Genomic DNA, 17,881 nt, shown 5'->3' with positions numbered 1-17,881 from the left:
GAAAAAATACGAAATCTGTGTTAGTAACCCTGCGCCCTTCATGATACACATGCGAGCGTGGTTGTTGAGGGGCAAACTACGAAGGTAAACAAAAATAATTTAAACGGAGGCGCGAATAATGTCTGTACTAATACAATGTGCATGTTTTTAATGTAGCAATTCACGCGGTCTGCCAGTAATACGTAAGATTATAGACAGAGCCGAGTACTCTTCCGGTTCCTGTCGCTCTCCATGTTGTTAGCTACGAGTTTGCTCTACGTTGACTTTGCACTTTGTGACTGTTCATAGCCGTTTTCTTCATCGTCGTCTTTTCAATTTCAAACCACCAAGTCAAACTTGGGACATTCCTCGGGGGAATGCCACATTTCAGGACAGTAGCCAGGTATTGCTTTATTTGAGTGTCAAGAATGTGGACAATACTGACTTTGGAGCTGTCGGTTCCTCTTCCTGCCTGTGCGACGTTTGTGGGTGTGTGTGAGGAAGCCTTCAAAGCCAACGTTAAGACATTCCTCACCTCCCAAGGGGTCAGGTCCAAGCTGTGTGAAGCGTTGGGCATACTTGTGCCAAAGACATTGAGTTTGTGTTTTTCATCCGTGTATGATGATCTATTTCTCTTTTTTCTGAGGGTACGACTGTTCTGGTTTGCACGAGAAAGGAAGTACGAAGTAGTACGTTACGTCAGAAGGCACTGCAGCAGGCAGCGAGACTAAGTTCGTAATCTCTGCACGTTGTTGTGATGTAACCAGAAGTTTTCTTTCCATGCAAAGGGATATGCATGGTTCTGTTGTTTATCCAGTGCTTTCAGTTGTAACCTAGATTACACATGATCCCTTGTAATTCTTTCATTCCTGTGAAGCATACGATTTGTCAAAGTGCACTTTTACACATAGCTCCTTACTGTGTTATTTGTATTTTGACAGTCATGCAGAGTTCAGTAGTCTGTGCCAATTATTTATGTTTAGTGTTTGTACACCTGTGTACATAAATACCTAGCATACATTTTCTATTTTGAACCTTCAGCAGTTTGCGTATTCTTTGATACGTATTAAGTGTGTACCTGTGTACATAGATCCCTAGCACGTAATTTTATATTTTGAATCCTGCGCTGAGTTCAGTAGTTGTGTGCAAGTATGTAGGAGCAGTTATGTGCAGGGCTAAGCACCTTGTGCAGCTTGCAAATCTACACCATATGGCAAAATGTGCATAAAATAGCAGAAGCACAGAACATTGTCGATGCTTTGACCTTCCTTTAATACAAAAATGCTGTTGTAATCAAAGTAGAAGTAGTCTTCAGCAGGGTGTGTACACACTGAACACGGTTGTCATTGCTGGAAGCTGATACTGTTGTGCCTGTTTTGGAAGATAAAGTATCACAGACTTCTAAAATGAGCTAATGGACTTGTGCCTTCTTATTCCCCCATAGCATTCGTTACAGTGCCAAAAACTGGGCAGACATAGCACCACACAGTATGCAAATATCATATAATGTGATCTTCAAGTGCAAATATGTTCACTTCCACCTTCTTTGTACGAGAGATATGTGGGAAGTTACAGATGTACATGAGGACAGCTATAACAGCATGCATTGGACATTAAGGTCCTGGGCCCCACCTGTGTTTGCTGGAATTTGTAAATTATCCTTTCGTGCTTATTCAGTACATGGACTGTCATACTGGTTATTTTGCACATTATTCTGTCGTGGGTATTTATGATGAAAGATGGAAGTCACTGAAAAGACACTGTGTTCCAGCCTCAGAACATCAATTGTCTCCTGTGGGTATTTATACTGTTTACAACGGCATGGCGAATTTACCTGTGATAAAAGAAAGCAAGCCCCCACCTGGTCTCCTGTGTCCTTTGTTGCACGCATGTCGCTAGTGTTGATTCTTCTCTGTTTACAAATTGTTTGAGTTTTTGCTCTTGGATTTGCTTTCAACAGCGGTTCTGACATTCCGCGGCTCGACATCGCGATGGAACGCACGCGCAGCGCGAGCGCCCGCCCCGCGCTATACGTAACGGTGACGTACCATGTGACGTCACTATGACGGAATTTGTAGTTTACCCCGCAACGGATGGATGGCGCTGACGGTCTTTATCATGGCCGCCCTTGAAGACGTGGTGGTCAATGCAAGCTTCGCTACCACCTGTATTTACCTTGAGTACCGTCTCAACTTCTGATTCTTATTTAATATATATATATACGCTACAAAATGGAGATTCGAACGACCAGGATGTTGTATATAGATAGGGAAAAAAGACACCAGGGACTGAAGTAGGGAGTGGGAGAAAGTTATTTATTAAACTGGCATTAAAAGTAAGGGTCTGGGGAAGTCTACGTTTCGGCGAAGGCTCCGCCTTCCTCGGGACTAAAACGAAAATCTATGTACAAGGTCCTTTAAAAGGTTACAAAAGTGTCGTCACAGACGGTACAACTCCACTGGGAGGCGGTTGTCACTGAGTCAGGTTCTGGAAGGTTCTTGGGTCATCGGCCGGGGAGATTGAGTGTCAAAGCCTTTGAGTTCCAGAAAGGAAAGAAGCATATCCGGATAACTTTTTTCTGTCTGTTCTCGGAGTGACTGCTGCCTGTTTTCTTCTTTTCTTTACACCTGGACACAAGGACGCTAAGAACACCCCGGACAACAGGCTTTCAACGAGCGCGACCCCAGACCTTTCTGGAACTCAAAGGCTTTGACACGTAATCTCCCCGGCCGATGACCCAAGAACCTTTCAGAAGCTCCATCACTGACGACCGCCTCCCAGTGGAATTGTGCAGGCTGTGACGACACTTTTGTAACCTTTTAAAGGACCTTGTACATCGATTTTCGTTTTAGTCCCAAGGAAGGCGGAGCCTCCGCCGAAACGTAGACTTCCCCAGACCGTTAGTTTTAATTCCAGTTTAATAAATAACTTTCCCCCACTCCCTACTTCAGTCTCTGGTGTCTTTTTTCGGTCATCGTCGTTACGTCATCGTCGGTAGGGGAGTCTGGCTTTTGTGTTCGTCGGCGATTGTCTTCTATGTCCTGGGGGATATTCCGGGAATGACCTTTTAGGGATTTCTTGCTTCTTCTTTGCGTTGTCTGGATGGCGTGTATTCATGGTGTGATGGCTGAAATTCCCACAATCATCCGGCGAGGACGTTGCCAGTTACAATTTTTGAACACTTTGGGTGAAACAACATATATACAAGGTGTTTCACCTAAGGTGATAAAAAATTATAACTGGCGACGTACTCGCCGGAGGATTGTCGGACTTTCGGCATTTGCCTTCTGGAAACTTTTGCCATCATTGAGGAAAGCTTTGGACAATTTTTAATTGCGGGAAATGTATTTTTTTAATTGAACTTCGAAAATTGCCAAGCGAACCTTACTTTTTTTTTTACAGAAATATGATGTCCTCCACGGATCACCGCAGACCCAACAAAAACTATGCACAGTATCGCAACAGAAATAGTCGAAAAAAATTATTAAAAATTACGCTTTAGCCCCGCCTCCTTGATTTTCGCAGAGAAGCCCGGGCGAAATCTGCGTCTAGACGAGAAACTGTCCCCGCATTCATTTGTCTTGGCTTCTTTGTGATAAGACGGTTGTTTTGTTTTCTTTGTGATGTCACCAGCATCAAGGTCAACGCGGCACAAAGAGAGGTAAAGCAAGAGGCGGGAACACTTCCTCCTCTCCCCGAAAATATCGTGCGCTTTTCTTTGCGGCAATCAAGCAGACGGGGCTAAAGTCGAATTTTTCTAATTTTTTAGACTGTTTCTGTTGCGATACTGTGCATAATTTCGGTTGGGTGTGTGGTTTTTCGTGGAGGACTTCATATTTCTGTTAAAAAAAGTGAGCTTCGCTTGGCAATTTTCAAAGTTCAACTGAAAAAAATTAATTTTCCGCAATTAAAAATCGTTCAAAGCCTTCCTCAATGGTGGCAAACGTTTCCAGAGGGTAGTTGCCGAAAGTCCGACAATCTCCGGCGAGTACGTAACCAGTTAGAATTTTTTATCACCTTAGGTGAAACACCCTGTATACAGGGTGTCCCAGAAACCGCGTCATTGATTTATAACTAAAAAACTACACCACCTAGAGTCATGCGGTCAACGGCATTTGTTCTTAATGAGTTTTTGCCACCTCGTGGTGTGAATGACGTGTAACGTAAGTTTAATTATGTAAATTTTTGCGAGCTTAAGTCGGAAATTTGGCAAGTAAAGGTCACTTTTTTACCCCACCATTGTGAAGAACGTGTCTAATTTACTCAAATTAATGATAATAAAATAAATAATGATAGGCTATTTTTTTTTTCTCGATGGGATAGTTCATGAGTATCACTGTCAATTATCATGAACTGGAGTGAATTCGGTACGCTCTTCACATTGGTGGGGTAAAAAAGTGACCTTCACTTGGCAAAATTTCGAGTTCAGTTCGCAAATATTTACATAATTAAACTTACGATATATGACATTCACATCAGAAGGTGGCAAGATCCTAATAAGAAGAAATGCTGTTAACCGCATGATTCTAGGTGGCGTAGTTTTTTTATTATAATTCAATGACATGTTTTCTAGGACACCCTGAACGTAGACAACCCTGTTGTAAATAACATATCCCCGTTTTTTTCTTACTTCCCATACCTTCGTAGTCTGTATTTCATTTTTCATTTCAGCTACATACATTCACGGTCGTCCGAACCCCATTCACCAAGTATATATATGTTTATAAATTATTGCAATTACCCTCTGGAAAATTTTGCCGCCATTTAGGAAGGCTTTGGACAATATTTAGTTGAGGTAATTTATTTTTCAATCGAACTTTGAAAATTGCTAAGCGAACCTCACTTTTTTGACAGAAATATGAAGCCCTCCACGGATACACAAAACCAACAAGAACTATGCACAGTACAGCAACAGAAATAGTAAAAACAATTAGCAAAAGTACTGTTTTAGCCTCACCTGCTTGAATGTCGCAAAATAGCGCGCGCGGAAGGTGCGGCGAGAGAAGGAAGTGTTCCCGCTATTTGTATTAGCTTTCTTTCCCACGGTTTGACCTGGATGCTGGTGATGACCGTCTGATCACAAAGAAAGCAAAACAAATCTAGGCGGGGACTCTTCCTTCTCTTGCCGCACATTCCGTGCGCACTTTTTTGCGACAATAAAGCTGCCCTTGGCTATAGCAGCACTTTTACTGAGGTTCGCCTGGCAATTTTCAAAGTTCGATTGAAAGAAAGAAATTTCCTTCCTTAAAGGTCAGCTACGCCAATTTTCCGATGTGTTGAAACGGTTGTGATATTCAGAACGAGAACATCCGACTGCTCCCGAATCGCACCTTCGTTTCTAAGTTTTCTCTTCCTATTACGAAAATTAATTAATCAAAGAAACCAAAACGAGCCATGGGCACAGCCATTTTTGTGACGTAGATGTGGAAAACCAGCCCTATCTACGTAGATGGGGTATCGTGCTTCTAATTTGATGAAAGCTGAGGCTTTCTCCGACTTTCCTGGCAGCTTCTCCCGTTTTCGAGAAAATCAGTTATAGCGGTTGGCTATGAGGGCCCGTCCGACCGACGTCCACATCGCTATTGTCCGATGGAAACAACTGCGAACTCTTCTCAACAACATTCTCGACACGAAATTGTCATTATATGCTCGAGAAGTTCGCACTTCAACTGGCATTCCCATCAACTTGTTTGTTGCCTTTACTATAAGGTACAAATATGGGAGCGATTGAGGAACAGCATGAGCAGTGGTGGTCGTGTGAGCACATACCCGAGGAGGAAGTAAACGGTACTTTGTGTCCTTGTGCAAATCGTGCGATTACCAGACTTGTTACATGATATATACAGTATGTTTCACGAAAATCCCCCGGCTGAATAATACGAAAACGCCGCCACCTATCGGGAAACTTTTTTCACGGTTAGCATCCTTGATGCGCCGGACACATATTGGCCGCTCAGTTTCTCATTTGCATACGCTCGTTAATTAAATAAACATCCTGACTTTTTTGTTTTACTTCGCCGGGCTTTAGTACCTGTGCCGTAGCAATGGTCACTCTGAGACAGTGCCAGACCAGCAAAAAATAGCTTCGACTTTTAGTGGTTGTTTTCGAGTAATTAACTGGTTTCTGTTTAAAAATTTCTTGAGCGGAGCAGTGCAGGAATGCGCTCTTTCGCTCAACTATCCTGCGCTCAAATTCGTGCTCATCCGCTTGCATTGGTGGCGGGGGAGCCGCAACATAAGGAACAGCTGCGAGCGAGGGTATGATATGGCTTCTCGTTTTCTGCTAAACTCGTAAACAGGATTGCGGTCGTGTCATTGGGGGGGGGGGGGATATATTTATTAGACGAAAAGGGAAGAAATGGGGGAACGGTGAGCCAAACGAGACGTCGGCTTGCTGTTCCAGAAATAAATAAATAAATAAGGAAAATTAAGAAATAATAAATAAAGAAAAGGAAGAAAGAAATAGGAAGGAATAAGAAATAAAGGAGCACTAAATAAATAAAGAAAATTAAGAAATAAAAATAAATGAAAAGAAAAAGAATTAGGAAATAAAGGATAAACTAACGAATGATGAAAGAAGGACGAGGTGGATTAAAGCCAAAGATGACAAAAAAAGATGACTAACAAACGGTAAAAGAATGATGAGATGGATCACAGAAGATGACTTTAAAAGGAAAGCATGAGGTTAATGCGTTGAGGGTGAGAGTGGGGCACAGAAGAATGAGATTGCACTACTGAGTTCACAGGCTGTTCACACTGGATAGTCTTAATTAGTGGGGGGGGGGGGGGTCCCAATTAGCTCTAATTGCTAATTAAACGTGTCCAGAAGCCTTCCCAGTGGGCAAGATACATTCCTGTTAGGTACGCAGTATATCATGATTTGGATGTTGGAATATCCTGAGGACCAAGCTAGAGGTCCCATTTACATCCAGAGGACATCCAGGAGACCAAGATTTCGGCACTAAATACACGTTGCAGGAACGTCCCTATGGCATAACTTTTTGGATATATGACCAATATTGGAGGTTGTTCAACCACCTTTTTAGTCAACGATTAAATGCATTATTAGACCGCACATACAGCTGCCACTGACCCACTTTAGCTACATGCACTCCTGGAAAGGCACTAACGACTCACAAAGTACGCACCGATAGCTGACACATTTTATTTCCAGATCAAACAATTTTAGAATATATGTGAAAGCTTAAGACGGCAGGAATGCCAGCTTGCTTGACCATATCCCACGATTTAAAAAAAACACACAAAAAAACTGCCCTCATCCTAAAGACGAAGAGGTTGCAGGTGCTCATATGATCCCCCTCCCCAGCGCGCAATCGGTGTGCAATATAATCATTGGCTCCTGTCGTTAGCCGTGCATGCGAGCTACTATCTGTATACGTGAGGCCGACAACGGCAAGCCCTATCACCACCACCACCACCACCACCACCTATCTGTATTGGCATCGGAGCGGAAGACCAGCCACACAGCCTGGCTCCCCTTAATCGCATACAGGTTGAACCATATACTGAAATACAGTTTTTTGAGGGTACGCTGATTACGTGTAATAGGGTGTAGGGCGCGAAACATCTGCAACAGTGACGAGAATGCTTCTTTGCAATTAACTTAAGTCTGCGACTACGCTTAATTACTCATTTAACATTTCCGACATATCTGGCTATCATATACTGTGTTTTTAATTCACGCTATCCTTTCCAGTTTTTTTTTATTCAAGCTAATGTGATTATCGGCTGGATGCAGCTGTAATGCCAATACCTCTTCTCATTTGCTTGAAGTGTTTATGTAAATATTTTGTACAATCAGCAGCACGTGAATGATAGAAATATCTAATGCTCTTATCCCCCATACTTCATGCTCTTACAAGTTAAATTTTGGACTTGCTATTATTTCATGCATATTTAGTCCCAGTATTCGATATCCAAAGATTGTGAAGCACATGCAATGCAAACCATTACATACATTACTTATTTGCATTACTTACGTATATTACTCCCATTACATATGCCACGCACCTACACTGTTAAAAATGAACTTCACCGCATAGCACGCTCCTAGCCAACCATCATCTCGAATGATATCGTTATCTGCCCTGACTTGTTGAAAACGGGAGGCGTACGCCTTTTTTGTGACAATTATGAACAGCATAAGTGTCACAAAAAAGGCGTACGCCTCCCGTTTTCAACAAATCAGGGCAGAAAACGATATCATTCGAAATGATGGTTGGCTAGGAGCGTGCTATGCGGTGAAGTTCATTTCTAAGAGTGTACACAGAATCATTCAAAAACTCAATTGAATCAAATTTATTGAACTTATTCTTTAAAATTGAGTCATTCTTCTTGTTGTGACATATATCCTTCTCCATCCTGCGCTCCATATCCATGAGATGTCGCAGGGATGTACAAGATACGAGTACCTATAACGTCCCATTGTGTATATCCATGCAACATCCATGTGACGTACGAGACGTCTGTGACGTTTGCGACATTTCTGGGATGTCTCAGGGATATGTGGTGTCCACTGGGGTATCCTCAGCACACTTGACTTTGATGTCTGTACTCACTTTGCCAGGGTGCGCAGACTTTACGTGGAGATCATCTCCTACTTCTTTCAGGGCCTGGCCTGTTTGTGTCGACTCACTGGCAGAGATTGCGTGTGACCGGCTCTGAGTACCGGAATGGAAACTTCCTGTTGTGGACAATCTCACAAATGCACGCCTTATGGTACAAGAGCTCGCCACCCTAGTTCCTGGAAGCATTTCACTGTATTTGAGGACTGCTCTGTCATAGTCCATACGTGCAGCCCCCAGAGCAATGATCATCCTTGTTTTTTTCTTGGTTGGAATACACGGTGCTTGCCATCGCTGCCGTTTACTTGTTCACTGCATTCACTGAGACCGCGGAGTGCAAAACGGTCCAAAAATGCATTTCCTTCCCTACCTGTCAACACGTCGGGTGACCTCATTTTTGATAAGATAGCTCTGATTCCCACACTCACCACGGGTGTTTGTTCCGTGGGTAAGGCTTGTAACCCTTTCCCCCCTCGTGTGGCGTGTCAATGTAACCTTCTTTCTTCGCAGCTTTGCGCTCAAACTTAGAGCTGTCAAAAAAAGAGGCGGAGACAAGGGCTCATATCCACGAATTTTTGACGAATTTATTTTGGCAATTGCCATTGCATTACGAGTGGGATTATGTGCTATACTGAGAAAAATGACCACGGGAAACCCGGCCATTTCCGCAAAGAAAACGTCAGGTTGCCTTGGAAAATTTCGGAGTTCAATTCAATAAATTAACTTTCCGTCAATTAAAATAAAATAAAAATGTTACCAATACGTAGCAAACGTTATTGGCAGAAAAAAATCCCTTGACCGCATGCCTCCCCGGGGCCAACGTCTTCTACTATGAATTTCTATCATGGTTGGTGGACCACCCTGTATATGGAGGAATGAAACCTAAGAACGGAACATGGCGATCCTCGAAGATCTTCGAATTTCCATTGGCCCTTCGCGCAGAGTGATGTCATCTGCCGCACACCTTCTCCAAGCAAGGGTATACAGTGGCTTCCCCTTCATCCGTGAGGCTCTTCACGAATGGACCCATGACCTCATCCGTGAGGTTCCTCACGAAAGGCCTCACGGCCTCATCCGTGAGGTTCCTCACAGAGGGCCTCACGGCCTCATCGGTGAGGTTCCTCACAAAAGGCCTCACGGCCTCATCGGTGAGGCTCCTCACAAAGGGCCTCACGGCCTCATCTGTGAGGCTCCTCACGGAATACGTTGTACCCTCACGTATTCATGGCCTCACGACGACTGGCCTCATGAGGGCCCTCACTGTGGGCCTCATGAGGGACAATGCCTCACGACTGTCCTCATGAGGAACTTTCAGCGTGGGCTGGCCTCACTCACCCTCACCTCATCTTCGTGAGGTGAGGGTGAGGCGTCCTCATGAGTGAGGCCGCCCAGCCAGGCTCCAACAGCTCCCCATAGAGCCCATAGTTTGAGATAATTCACACAACACTGGGCACACGACCAATGAAATTGCGACGTGGTGGATATTATGCACAACCAGTCGGCCAATCACGAGCCTCCATGTCTGGCTGGCTTTTCGGTCGGTCCTGGCTACCATCGACTTCTACTGGATTTCAGGCCTGCCGCCGTTACTCGGTATTCAAAATAATTAAAGCGATTTTGGGGTAAAATAAAGATTTATTTGATACAAAGCACTAATTCAAAGATCTGATACATGGGTGTACTGTGCGTACAAAGCCCACTGCGTTGCTGACACACTGAGACAAAGAACATGAAGCACAACGAACACACCGTTCAACGCCTAATACCGAGCCAGTCTCATGAGTGCGTACCATTTCATGATGAGCATCTTCTTTCGCTGCCTGCCGTGCATCCATTATAGCGAAGCGAAAAGCACTTGTGTGGCACGTAATCCTGTCTTTGTTGACAGTCCTCGAAATCCAACGGCGCCCGAACTTGTTCTTCACGCTCCAACTCATGAAGCATTCCGGTAGCGCAGTTGACAAATTGTTCGTGGGATAATAGTTGTGTCCAAAAACAGCACAACACGCGTAGATTCACAATGACGCACGAATAAACCCGCGATCATATTTCTGCAAACTGTTCTGTCGATTGACACCACCGAACACAGAGGACGATATGCCGGCCATGCTATTTCGAAACTATGCTGAAACGGCCGAGACGCTGTACGCACATGCGCGCGTACAAAATGCGATTTCAAAACGTTCTCGACCAATCGGAGCGCGCGCACAGTCTCGGGCGTGCAACATGGTGTATGGGCGCAGTGGTACATACTCTACAGCCGCGTCCGCCGGTACCTGAGGAGGACTGGCCCAGCCAGGCTCCCACAGCTCCCCATAGAGCCCATAGTTTGAGATAATTCAGGCAACACTGGACATGCAACCAATGAAAATGAACTATGATGCCTACCTTTCGGCCAATCAGGAGTCTCTCAGTATGGCTCGCCTTTCGGCCCGGTACTGGCTACCATCGGCTTTAACTTTTACTGGTTTTCATGCCCGACGCTTGTTATTTCGTATTCCAGAACTACTAGGCAAATTTTTGACAAAAGTACACATTTATTTGAAACATCGTACTGATTCAATAGTCTGACACAAATATTCACCGTGCCTACAGAGTCCAAATCGTTGCGTTCGTTGACCAAGTTCGAACTCGAAAAACACACACACTCTACTCCCACAAGTGAGCGACGCTCACACGAGTGCATGCGATTTCACGGTGAGCCTTTCACTTTTCGTTGGTTGCAGTGCGAAGGTGTCAACGAAGCAGGCAATGCTTGTCGCACGGACACCGAATCCTGTCTCCGTTGTGACTGCATTTGAAAATGCGACGGCGCTCACAAGTGTTCCTCAGGCGTCAGCTCACCACTGCATTCCAGTTCTGAACTCGAGAGATCGTTCGTTCGTAGGATACTTGTCTCGGGAAACATCACAACACGCGCTGAGTCACTTTGACACACGAACATATCTGGGACTTCTCTTTCAATAATGCCATCATACCGTGGTGTCAACTGACATCGTCGAGACGCGAGACGCCGCTGCCACTTCTCTCCCTTCTCTTCTCCTAACTGCCCGCCAGACAGGCAGCCAGGGTTGCCAGATGGCGAAGGCCTTGTATAGCCCGTTTTCCGGCCACCTGTAGCCAAAATATAGCCAAACACGCAACTATCTTCTAGCCAAAAAATAGCCAAAACGCCCGATGTGTTTGCGCATGCTACAGATGCTGCGGGAAGCGAAATTTGCCTGGTGCAATCCCGTTCTTTGGCCAGTAGGATAATAAACAGAGGTTATAACTTAACATTTTGCTGGGTGCCCAGTCACGTTGGTATCCCAGGAAATGAACTTGCAGACCGAGCCGCAGCAACAGCTCTTTCATCAGAAATTAGCCCATTCGACATCCCTTTCCATGACTTCAGACGTACATTAAAGAAGGCCATTAACGCAAAATGGCAGCAGTTTTGGGATGAACAAGCTCTGAACAAGCTTCATCTCATAAAACCACACGTAGGGCATAAAGTACATACGATTCAACAACGTCTCCAGGAGGTGCTGAGACACAGGCTCAGAATTGGGCACACATATTTATCGCACGGCCACCTACTTCGAGGAGAGGAGCCACCGTGGTGCACCAATTGTAACGAGCAACTCTCCATCCTTCACATTCTCATCACATGCCCACAACACGAACCTTATCGCCAGCGCTACTTCACTGAATGCTACAAACATTTTACACCTCTTCACCCAGCACTCTTGTTGGGTGATGAGCCTGTCATTTCGTTTGATAATGTCGAGAACTTTTTTAGGGACATAGGCCTGCTTGGGAGCCTATAACATTTTAGTTACTTTCTGCAAAAAAACTTTACAGACACTTCTTTTAATTACATCAGTATATTTTTAGGTTGAATTTCATTCACTTTATTCTTATAACTTAATTCATCTGTGTTCATAACCATGTTTGGCGCATTATGACCTTTGTAGTCGCTGCGCCAGAAAAATCCTAATCATCATCATCATCAACCTGGTGCAATCCAGTCTGAAAGGTTCAATGCTCTGTGCCAATCCGGCTGCATAGGGACTCACCTTCCAGAACTTCTTTCGTGTTGCGCTACGACGCGTTATCAATTGCACACACTTTTAAATTCTGGACCATTCTCCCACTCTCGGCGGTAACATCGAGTATACTTTGCCCACTTGCTCATATGAATCGCGGGAGCCAGCCGTGATTACCAAACCATGTGCACGCAAACGAAAGCAATGAAAAGCAAACTACAAGACGCTTCTTTGTTTTATTACATGTATTGCACCAGCAAAGCGAAGCTTTAGCACATAAAGCACGAGCTTTCAGGGCCAGTTCTCACTTGGCGACGCCCGACGCGGCGTTGTGAACGGGCGGCGGAAATAGACGCGCATTTCCGGAGTTGGGAGAGGTGAGACGTCGAGACAAAAAAAAAAAAACTGCCATGCCGAACTTTTTTTGCGACGTCGGCGAGAGCTGCCGATAACGACAGTTGGCGACCAATTAGGTGACACAGAAAGGTCACGCCTCCTGATTTTTCGTCTGCTTTGCACGATGGAATGCCATTGTGGTGGGAACATGAAAATCGTGCGCGCTGACGGAGCGGCGGAAATACGCCTCTACTTCTGCCGCCCGCTCACGACGCCGCGTCGGGCGTCGCCAAGTGAGAACTGGCCCTCAGGGTCAAGGAGAACGCACTGACGCAGCCGTGGATGCAAGGAACGTCTGGAACTATGGATTTTCCCCTTGTTTCACACTTTCGTCGTTTCTAAGCGGAACCACTGTCGAAATGCAGAAAATAGCCAAAAAGTAGCCAGATAGCCAAACCCGATATTTACCCGCCAAATGCGAGCAAAATTAGCCAAATTTGGCTATTTCTAGCCAAATCTGGCAACCCTGCAGGCAGCCCGCGAAAGAATGCTCCTTTGAAACTTTGCCAACCAATAGCGGAGCGCGCAATGTCCTTCGGCCAATGGGTATCAACTATGATGCCTGACGGAATAATACCACGTGTTTATGACGTGCAAACATTTTTTTAGAGCCGCGAAGAGGGGGAGCTGTGGGGACCTGGCCCAGCTATGCCGGGGAGAGCCTTTTCGGAGGCTGCCTTGGTACAGGAGGAGGAGTCGAAAGGATCACGTGGTTCGCTGACGTCGCTGCGCGAAAGAGGGTCACGTGACTTTGGCGCGCGAGTTTTGAACGCTTCTGACCCGATCCAGAGGTGTTCCCCTCAGGCTTCGTTTCGTTATCGTCGCACTCGAGTCCGAATTAAGTTTCGGGGGATATTTTTTTCTGGCATGGGTGGGGTGTTATATCGTTGAGTGGTTCTCATGCTGTAATCCTTCGAGAACAGCACTGATAGCTAAACCATTCAGTGAAAACCTGAGTGGGGGTTAGGTCAGGAGTGTATACTGGAAAATTGGAAAACGCACTCTGCAGACTGTGGCTTCCTCGGTCGTATGGTTTCAGTTTTCTGGACCAATGGTTAGATGGTGAGCTGAGCCGAGCTTTACGACTGCCCCATATTGCAAATATCCTCAGGTTGGGCAGTCCCCATGCAGGCTTCTATTTATAGTACGGAGTTTCTCAAAAAGAGGCCTTCGTGCGACTGGTAGAAATATCTGTCCTCCTGATCATGTGACAGCTGCCATATCTCTGCAGTTATAATTGCTATTTTTGTCACACACACACTTACTTAGTTAAACTCACTACTTTAATACTTGCTTTCGGTTACATTATAAAAAGCACAGACAAGTTCCCATCGCGTTCCACACGCTCGCAGCAATGCACACTCTGTATCTGCTCTTCTTACACATTACCCAACTTTTGGGCTTCGCCCAGCAGCTGCTGCTTCATCACCTGCACCAATTATGGAGCTTGCACGGTATGTGCCTCCCTACAGAGAAGACTGGAAAACAAGGGGAAGGGTAGGAGAAAAAGCAGATACCCTGAGAGAGACATACCATGTGGCACCAGATTTGTAGCGATTTTTCACAAAAGGAGCACGATATACATGAAATATGTGAAATATTTTGTCAGCTGTAGACAGTGATTTAGTATTCAATCAACTGGAGTGTATTTAAATTAATAAAAAAAATACATGTTTATATATCAACTTCAAAAACGCAGCCAAAAACACAGACAAAAGAGGAATGTACAGAGACAGTACGAACTGCCAAGTGTTTTCTAAAATTCTCATGTACTGAGTTCCCCCAGCTTAAGACTCTCAGTGTTTATACGTCAACGTACACTGCGATTTTAACACTTTTGTAACAACAACTTGCACAACCACTCTACTCTTTCGCAAATTTGCAGGTTGGGTAGTCAGACACACAAAGGAGCTCCAAATTAGGCGGTTCTCCCTAAAATGTCTCGACCTGTTGCTAACAATTAAGTGTGCTCAAATTCGATGACTCACGTTACAGGCGTCTCCTCTTTGTTTACTTTGATGCCACCAGCTGCCATATCTTTCTGATCTTCTACAAGCGACGCCTACACTGGCCTACACGACACGGAACGGCTATGGGCGTCCAGTGCAGGCATTGGTCATAAGTGATGAAATGGCGCAAAAACAAGCTATAGTTCGAGGTGAAACTCCATATAAAAGCCTGAGTTTGGGTCACTTGCTGCGCAAACACGGGCTTTTGTAGTATGGGGCATTCGTAATGTTGGACTGAGATATATGTGGTCGTTCATCCGGAAAACTGACACCTTTTTGCAACCGAGGAATCCACAGTGTGAAGGCGCCCTTAGGGCAACCACCTAGCTCCATACACCACACCCCAGTTAAACTTAAACCAACTTAGCAGTCTGAAGGCTACTGTTTTCCAGTTTCCAGGTAGCCTGCGCCGAAAAAAAAACGGGAAGAAAACATGTAAGGTTTTCCACTATTAAAATGGTTTTACTTTTTACTGCGAGTACTATTGTCGAGGGATTACAGCATGAGAGCTCCTCCGGATCGGATGAGAAGCGTTCAAAACTCGCGCTCCGAAGTCACGTAACCGTCTTCCGAGAAGTGGGCGACGTCAGCGAACCACGTGATCCTCTCACCCCTCCTCCTGTACCAAGACAGCAAGACAGCCTCCGAAAAGGCTCTCCTCTCCCCACCCGACCCGTGACGTGGCACGTGGCTTCCTGCATGGCTTCCCGTATCACGATGACGACGCGGGTAATACGTATAAGAAGTTTTGCTTCGCACTGCCTTTTACAGCGTGCGGTATTTTGTTTTCGGATTTCCATTCCACGGATAACATTTCGAGGGACATTTCCGGCACTGTAAAGGTACTCAAATTTGGAACTTTCCCACATCGAAGCGCTGAACGTGGCAGTTCCTGTTTTGCTCCTACGTCGTGATAATAGTTGGGTGTGCGCTGTTACTGTGCTGATAAACTGTGCGTACGGCTGGGCCAGCTGGGCACGCATTTGGAGGTCCTCCGCAAAAACGAAAGGAGGATGCGTCCCGCCGTGTTTTGATCGACCAACTCACATTATGGTCTCAACATGATGCAAGTGTTATTTGGTTTATTATACGCAGTAGTGGTGGGTGCTGGCACAGGATTGCACATATTGCTCCAGAGAAACTAGCAGAAATTAAGACGACGAAGATTCTGGGGCAAACTGTAAGTGAAAGCACAGTTCAAACTACAGCGCTGCTCGTGTGTGTTCGTTTGTCCTCGTCTTTTGAGCGCTACGTAGTCTGCGAAGTTGGGAAATACATTCAAAAGAAAGGGAAGGAATCGTCAGTCAAAACGGTCATCATTACAGTTCCATTAGGAAGGTGACAGCAGAAACACGGGACACGAAAGAAAAACAGGACTGGTCTCTCCGTGTTCAGAGGCGGGTCCAGGATTTTTCTGGGGGTGGGCTACATGCACCACATAGGGTCAATAGACGACTTCAGAAATACCCAGAGTGGCGCCTCTGCTTTGAACTCTGGTAACTTGTGTTATCGGAAAGCTGGATAAGGCCTCCAACTGTTTTGATTTCTCCTCTCTCGGCCTATTGTCGACGACGTGTCAAGGTCAGCGAAAACAAAACATTGTGTTGTGGCGGGCTCGCCTATAGTTTCGGATTGCGGCAATGAAGACGCGTGCGACTCCGTGTAGTCCCCCTCTAGAAATGCTTTATTCGTTTACACTCTTGTGTAATCAGATACATAAGATACATGCAGCGCCATCTCATAGAGTACTTACAACACATCTCCCCCCTTTTTTTTTTCTTTTTTTGACACACCTCTTAACTCTTGACATTAGTGTTTCATCAAAGGTTCAGACGATGTACTGGTTTCACAACTCTTCCACTCCGTGTCTTTGTGTGTTCCACTTGGGGAGTCAGTTGGTTACTTGGATGTTTGTCGAGGTCTGGCTCCAAATCTCCTCCTGAGGTGGTTGTGTCGCCCGTTGTTCCTGGCACGTCGGCCGGCAGAATGTCAGGGAAGTCCGTAGACTCAACGGCCTGAGCAGCTGTAGTGATAGCTTTCTCTATCGGCATAAGATGGTAGCGATTGCGCCTCACAACTCCTTTGTTGGTTTCAACCAAGTATGAACGTGGGCTGCTATCTTTCTCCTTTATAACCCAACTTTTTCTTTGGTCTGTGAGCCACACCTTTGTTCCTACACTGAGTTCTGTTAAAGCTCGTGCTCTGTGTCATCTGTCATAATTTTGCTTTTGCAGGTTGCACCTCTTTTGTTCCTGGTCGAGGAGTTCTTTGCGGTCCAGAGTTTTTGGTTCTAGTAGATGGTCTACCACTGGCACAGATGATCTAATCCTCCTTCCCATTAAAAGTTCAGCTGGGCTATATCCATTGCTGAGTGGCGTCGCACGGTAACTCAGAAGAGCCTGGCAGTCGTCTTCAGACTTTTTCAGGCTGCTCTTTATGATGCTCACTCCTGACTCGACAAAGCCGTTACTCTGGGGAAACTTTGGGCTTGATGTCTTGTGCACGAAGCCCCATTCATTTGCAAACCTGTTGAACTCTGACCCGTCCATGTTCTGAAACTGGGGGCCATTGTCACTAAACACAATTTCTGGTGTACCATGTCGGGCAAAGATTGCCTTCAGGTGCCCAATAATACTTTTCGTTGATAAGTCCTTCAGATATGCTATCTCTGGGTACCTCGAAAAGTAGTCAGTTACCAGCAAGTACCACTTACCCTCAAGGCAGAATAAGTCCATAGCAACCTTCTGCCACTGCCTCTGTGGGAAAGCAGAGGGCATTAGTGGCTTGTGTCGGTTGGCAGCTTCTTGGATGCACTGATTACAAGACTTCACAAGCTCTTCAATTTGCTTTAACAGTCCCAGCCACCAGACCGATTCTTTTGCCC

General features: G+C 45.4%; 1 protein-coding gene across 4 annotated transcripts in view; it reads left to right on the top strand.

Moving 5' to 3' along the window:
- Positions 1-15,654: 15,654 nt before the first annotated feature.
- LOC135394427 (cyclic GMP-AMP synthase-like receptor) overlaps positions 15,655-17,881 on the top strand; it is a 122,794-nt gene continuing 120,567 nt past the window's right edge. Inside the window, exon 1 of one of the 4 annotated variants that reach the window (XM_064625165.1) lies at positions 15,655-16,177. The gene's annotated coding sequence lies outside the window, so the exon portion shown is untranslated. The remainder of the gene's footprint in view (positions 16,178-17,881) is intronic. The other 3 variants (XM_064625163.1, XM_064625164.1, XM_064625162.1) reach the window with 3 other exon arrangements.

Source organism: Ornithodoros turicata, chromosome 5, assembly GCF_037126465.1.
Source record: "Ornithodoros turicata isolate Travis chromosome 5, ASM3712646v1, whole genome shotgun sequence".
NCBI lineage: Eukaryota > Metazoa > Arthropoda > Arachnida > Ixodida > Argasidae > Ornithodoros > Ornithodoros turicata.
Note: the sequence above shows the minus strand (reverse complement) of the source record. Positions and strands in the feature narration are given on the sequence as shown.